The sequence below is a fragment of the Nothoprocta perdicaria genome, unplaced genomic scaffold (genome assembly GCF_003342845.1).
Source record: "Nothoprocta perdicaria isolate Ctin4 unplaced genomic scaffold, notPer1 scaffold_109, whole genome shotgun sequence".
Taxonomy (NCBI): Eukaryota; Metazoa; Chordata; class Aves; order Tinamiformes; family Tinamidae; genus Nothoprocta; species Nothoprocta perdicaria.
Window position 1 is genome coordinate 646,195 of NW_020454194.1, and position 6,701 is coordinate 652,895.

The window sequence follows — 6,701 nt, forward strand, 5'->3', positions numbered from 1 at the left end:
CGCCCCCCCCCGCGGGGATCCCCGGCGGGAAACACGCGCGCGGCCGCGGACACGGACACAGCCGGACAGACACGGCCTCCCTCTCGCCCCCCCCTTCCGCCTTCCTCTTCCTCCTCCCCTCCTCTCTCCCTGCCTCTTCCTTCCTTTCCCGTCTTCCTTCTGTCTTTTACCGTCTCTCCTGTCTCTTTCTCTTCCTTCTGATCTCTGCAGTCCGGCTCCCACTGCTGTTTCCTCCCCAGGCCCTCCTTGCAGGACGCGGGACCCGCTGCCTGTCCTCCTGCTGACCCCAGGATGGTGGCGGTGGCTCTGCTGCCCTTTTTTTTTTTTTTTTTCCTTTTCAATTCACAGCTGTGCTCAAGGGGTTTTCCAGAGCTTTCAGGTCATTTCTTGTCTCTGTTGCCGACAGGAAATTACCTAAAATCCAGTGTTCACCTGAACCTCCCGGGGCAGTGCCTGAGAAGGAGCGAGGGGCCAGTGCTGCAGGTCAGACTGGACCCATAAAGAAAAATCTGCAGGTTTGAGACGTCGGTGGAGGACACAGACTGACCGTGCATGCCAAAGTGTCCTGTCAGTAGTGCCAGGACTAGACGTCACTTATGGATGGCCTTCTGTGTGGTAAAAATGCAGCGAAAGATACAGACTGTGTTGTCCCCTGCGTTTCTGATGCTTAAAAAGGTTGGTACTTGAAGCCCGGGTTTCCTGGGGCTATCAGGTACGGTGCAACAGGGCAACAGTTACTCATGTCAGTATTGTTGCTTTGCTATAGTCAACATTCACAGGAGTAATTCTGTTCTTCTGTTTTTCCCTTCCAGGGCAAATGAGTCTCTCTCTTCACAGAAAACGTGTGTTTTTCAAGAGTTGTGTCACACAGATGAAGCTGTTGGCGGTGAGGAGCGGGCAGCCGAGCTGAGCGAGCATTTGCTAAGGCACCTCGGGTGTCCCAGCAGCCGCCCTGCACCGTCCCACGCTGGTTAGGGAACCGGCAGCAGCAGCACCGTGCACACAGACACGGCACTTTCCTTTCTAGAGGCAGGTTCCTTTCCTGCCTCCTTTCCTTGTTAGCTTTGAACGTTCTGCTAAAATGCCTATAGTTAGATCACTTAGACCATAATATAGACAAAAGTTCTGCAAGAAAAAAAAAAAAAAAAAAAACATAACAACTCTGCCCTCTTCACCTGAGGACTAGGAAAGGTAAATTTGAGATACAAGTCTCCCCATTGCCCAAATTCTTAGACTCGCCAATTCTTAGAAATTAGAAATTCTTAAAAACAAAATAAAAAGTCAGATTAAAAAGTATATTCAATGTTTATTTTAATAAACATAATGATTAAATTAAGTAATTAAATAATACAGTAATAAAGTGCTCTTATTTTCTAATTCACAATTACACTTTTTTCATAAGAAAAAACATTTTTTGCTTATTTATTTGGATAAACACACTCATTATTCTGATAAAAATATAAATATGTGTGTGTGTATATATAATAAATATATATACCCAAACAGGTGCAACTCTGTGATTTAACTTTTAAATATTTGGATTTTAAATTGCATTCATTATTTCCTTCTAATTCCAGATTAATAGAGTAACCGCAGGGATCATGAAAAATACAGTAGCAATAATTCCTGTAAAACCTGCCTGAATGCTTTTCCTGAAATGGCAATGAGCTTGCTATTAAATTTTTGATACACATTTAAATGAAGTCTCTGAAAAAGTTTCTGAGAGTTGAGATTTTTCTTTAATGAGGAACTCTTGTTTGGTTAGAATCACAGAGTCATTCAAGCTAGAAGGAACCTCTRTAGGTCTCTAGTCCAACCTCCTGCTCAAAGCATGGTCGATCAGACCAGGTTGCTCAGGGCTCTTTCCAGGTGGGTCTTGAAAACCTGCAATGATGGAGGCAACCTGTTTCAGTGCCTTTTAATCTTTTTTTTAACTCCCCAACAGGATTTAGACCTAGCTGTGATTCAATTTAGGACCACACTCACTCAGCAGTTCAGTACAAAGCCCAGTACCACTTTATAGACAATCTCCTTGCAGGTACTGGAAGGCTGCTACGAGGCTTCCCTTTTCCAGGCTACACAAGCTGGACTGTCTTGGTGGCCCTCCCCTAAACTTGAAATTTATCACATTTTTTCTTGTGTTGGGAGCATGAAAGCTATTCCACCTGAGGTTTGTTGAATGTAGTATGAAAGAGACTTCCCCAAGTCTACACTTCTGTAGATACACTGCGRGATGCTGTTAGTCTTCATCTCTACTGGGGCTTGCTGTTGGCTCATGTTTGGCCTGTTGGCCACCTGAATGTCCAGGTCTTTCTCAGACCTGGAGCTGTTCCCTAGCCCACTAGTCTCTGTCCTGGACCAATGCAGGGCATTGGCCTGCAAGCACAGAACTTGCTGAGTTTCAATGACATTTRTGTTGACCCATTTGTGGCCTGTCTGTATTCCTCTGAATGGCAGCCATGCCCTGGAGTGTATTGATGATGCAGCTTGATTTGATGTTGTCTACAAGCTGGGCCAGAGTGCGCTCCATCTTCTCCTGCAGGAGATGATACTAAACAGGACAGGTCTCAAGATAAGACTTTTGAGGAACTCCACTTGTAACCAGCTTCCAGATGGAGTATGAACCATTAATCACAATGATCCAGCCAATTCTTTCAGTGATCTAATTGTCTGTGCATCTGGACTGTAATGTCACCCATCTAACTTGGCTACAAGGATGCTGTGGGAGACCATGTGGGAAGGCTGCTATGCTCTGTTCTCCCCACATCCATAGATTTAAGCAGGCAATCAGGCTGTGTTGGTATGATTTACCAAGGGTAAATCCCTTTGGGGACTTACCCTTGAGTAATCCAAGGGACTTGCTTTGCTATTTTGTCAGGAACTAAAGTGAAGCTCACCAGGCTGTAGCAACTTGGATTGGCCTTCATGCTGTTCTTGGAGATAGGTTTTCTGCATTTCAACATTGACTTTCTGCAGTCAGGGAGGACCTCCCCCAKTCTCCATGACCTTTCAAAGATGATAAAAATGGGACTTACAAATGACATCAGYCAGCTCACTGAACACCCCAACCCCAGATGCACCCCACCTGGTGCCAAGGAGTTGTGTTAGCTGGGATTCCTTAGAAKATGCCTAACTCAGTGCTCTCCTACAACTGGCAAATCCTCTTCTCCTTGAAGCAGAAAAGCCTGGGAGAACCTGTCAGTGAAGATGAAGTCAAAGGAGGCAACAAAGACCTCAGCCTTTTCAGTATCCATTGTCACTAAGTCACCTGCTCCTTATGGCAGAGGTCTCACATCTTCCTTTTTTATTCTTTTACTGATAATAGAGGGATTAAAGCTCTTGTTGCCCTTGACATCCTTTACCCATTTCAGTAACAGTTGGACCTTGGCTTTTCACACACCATTCCCTGCCAAGGGAATACTTCCATGTTCCTAATTTTCTTTTTGGTACTGAAAATATTTCTGAGTAACACTGATGACTAGATAGCCATAATTATCAACTGCACTTGTTCCTTAAAATATTTCTGATTTAGCAGTGTCCTATTGATTGGTATGGCTATTATGCAACTTAAAAAAAAAAAATGAAAAAAAGAGTCCTTGAAAAGCTGAGATCTTTCATATTCCAATAAATCAGCTAACTGTTACATAAAGTTAGTGACAGGTAGTAAGAACAGGGAATAGAAATCCTTACTTTCATTGTAAAAAAATATGGGAATGCAAACTATGTCGGAAGAGCCCTTCCGAGTGCAGCAGMCAGCACTCTGCATTGTCTATTGTGCTAATCACAATGCTTTGAAGGGCTATAAAACTTCTTGCCTGCTATCGCAACCTTATGGGCAGCTCTCACAAAGCAGCTTTGCTGGTGATGGCTTCAGAAGAGAAGGGCAACAGCCCCAAACACCACCACAGTGCTGTCTCACTTTCTCTGTGTGTGTATCTGCAGCTACACAGCTGAGAGCTTTTGTCTGGAAGCTAGGGCTAAGGTTTGGGGACTGGGACAGTCTTTCTCTTCTGTGTTTGTCCCGTGCCCAGACCCCTGCAGCCTGGGTGCACGGGTGCTGGTGCCAGTTTTCTCCTGCAGACTGTTAATTAAACGGCAACCTAGACAGATAATCAGAAATGTCTATGTTGCTGTTGCATCAGAAAGAAAGAGAAAGCAGCAAAGATGGAGAGTAAAAGCTGTCTATGTTGGGCTTTTAAGGTGTTCTTGGCAAAGCAGCATATACAGGCTTTACTCACTGACCCTATCAGCTGTGATTCCCTAGGTCTCTGTCTCATGAAAACTTTCCTCAGATGTTTTCTGTGAGGCCTCCCATGGTGGAAATCAACCGAGTAATAAGATCTGGAGTGAGATCASGACAGCTGGCATCCCCCTCATTTGTAATAGTCACTACCTGTAAGCTGACATCTGCTCATATCTTTGTGCTTTCCTGATGGTTTCTGTCTCCTTCCACGGGTYGTAAGGGCTGTGTAAGGATCTGAGCCTCCGCTTGCAGGTTCAAATGCTGGCTGTGCCCAAGAGTATCAGCTCTTCCAAGCAGCAAGCAATGCACCTTATGGAGAACGTCAGGAAACGTTCCCAGCGGATTTGGGAGGCAGGCTGGACTGCCCTCTCTGCCCCTCAGGTAACTGCAGCTCTCAGTATCTCTCTCTGCATTATTTTCTCTTGTCTTTCTGCTGACATGTTTGTAGAGGATAAAAGCTAATACTTGGAGCCAGAGTAGCACAGAGTTGTGTTGTGGATGTGTTCCTCTCGTCCAGGCTGCTAGAATGGGCACAGAAGTCTCCAAACAAACTCAGATAATTGCTTTAGGCCTTCTCTTTAGTTTCAAGCAGGAGACCTTACTGGAGGCATTAATGAGAAGGCAACATGAAGCTTTAAATAGAAACAGCTGCAACCTTAACTGAGCAGGAACTAGCAGCTTGGAATTGAGCAATGGAACAGTTTATTAAAACAAGTGGGAAAGACTCCTTTGCGGACATTAAAAAATTGAGGGGAAAAAAACAAAACAAAAAGCATTTGGAAACATGACATAAAGCCCGAGGAGCTGCCTTTGAAGGTGGCTGCACTAACATGCGGCTTCTGTTTACAAACTTCCAGAGCTCGAAGGGAAGAGGAGTCTGCTCCCTCTATGGACCAAAGCAGGGAAGTGCCGCCCTGGAGCACYCACCTGCGCGGCCCCAGATGCAAGGGAGGACACCGCGGCTCCAGGTGTGTGGCAGGGAGCGGGAAGGGGCTGTAAGGGACAAATAACTCTGCGGTTGTGCTTCACTGATTCCTTTTCTTTTTTTTTTTTATCTTTCTTTTTTTTTCCCTCGAAGTAGTTAATCTTCTAAAATATTTAAAGAGTTTTTGATAACACTGTTGGGAAGACTGCGTAGGTCAAAATAAAGGCACTTAGTCTCCAGTCAGTCAGCACTCAAATGGTGATGTCGTCTGAGGCAGGGGAGGTTCCAGACTCGCACTGGAGCTCTTGGCTGGTCTTTCCTCAGGCCCCTTCCACTCCCTTCATAAATAATAAAAGTCTAAGTCTGGAAGCAAAACACGATTTGGATTTGTGTGTGTTGCTTTTCATCCCMAAAAATGTAATGGCTCTGATCCATGGAGGCAAAATGAGAGTACCTGACCTGAGCTCACTCATGAAGCTAGTGAAGGCTTAATAATAATAGCTGAAACACTAATTAAATGATAGTGTGGGGCCTCTAGAAAAGCCCTGCACGCATCAGCCTTGGATCATTTCCAGCAAGGAGAGGACTCCGTTCTCCCATCTGGGGCAGGAGTCAGGCCCTGTGGCCAAGGGCCAATTTCCCCCAATCCATGTGGGGAAGGCGCTGGCCAACTGGCTGCCAAATCCTGTGGGGCTGTTTGGGACTCTCCCGCTGCAGCCATTCTGTTCCCGTGTTGGTCTCTAAGGTTTGGGCTTCCCCAAGTCAGTTCCTTTCTTCTGATAAGGGTTCCCTTGTCCAGGCTCTGAGAGACAGCAGAGCAAATCTAGGGAGGACCGGGCAAGTTGAGCTGCTYGTCTTGGGGAAACCCAGCGTTAGGGATCCCAGGCGCTTCTCACGCTGCCGTGACCTGCCTGGCAGGTCCCTGGTCTCGCTGAGCTGTTCTCTGGGCTCCGTGGGGTACTCACGTCCACACGTGGGGCTGCTTGGTGCACTGTTYGATGGAGGAAGCCGAGCACTCAAAATCAGGTGTTCCCTGTGGTTAAACAAAGTCCGATCAAACTGACGTGGGTCGCAATGAGAGCCTCAGGCCAGAGGGTCCTCGCTGGCCCCGCGTGCCTGCCCTGCTCCCCTGCCCTTCGCTGCCTTCACCTAAAGGTGCCTCCTCCTGCGCCCCCGCCGGCACCTGCGGGCCGGGCCGAGCCGAGCCGAGCCGAGCGACCCCCGGGGCGGCCCCGACGGGGCGGCGAGCGCCTCGCTCGCGCCGCGAGATAAAAGCTGCGCTGCCGCCTCCTGCCCTCCCCTTCTCGCTCCTAACTTTTTTTTTTTTTTTTTCCCCTTTCTTTTTCCCTCCCTCCCTCGCTCGCTCGCTCCCTCCTCTCCCGCTCTCCCTTCGCAGCGGAGTGACCGCGGCGGCGGCAGCGCCGTCGCGGGACAGCGGCCGCCGCCGCCATGAGCCCCGCGGGGCCGCCGTGGGGCTGAGCCGCGGGGGGCACGGAGGGGCCGGGGCCCCGCGGCGGGGCGGCGGGCGCCGCG

At 48.1% G+C, this 6,701-nt stretch overlaps 1 long non-coding RNA gene across 1 annotated transcript; it reads left to right on the plus strand.

Moving 5' to 3' along the window:
- The first annotated feature begins 345 nt into the window (after positions 1-345).
- On the plus strand, positions 346-880 carry LOC112954143. Its single transcript, XR_003250664.1, has 2 exons — positions 346-712; positions 813-880. It is a non-coding gene; the product is annotated as an uncharacterized LOC112954143 (long non-coding RNA).
- The last annotated feature ends 5,821 nt before the right edge of the window (positions 881-6,701 follow it).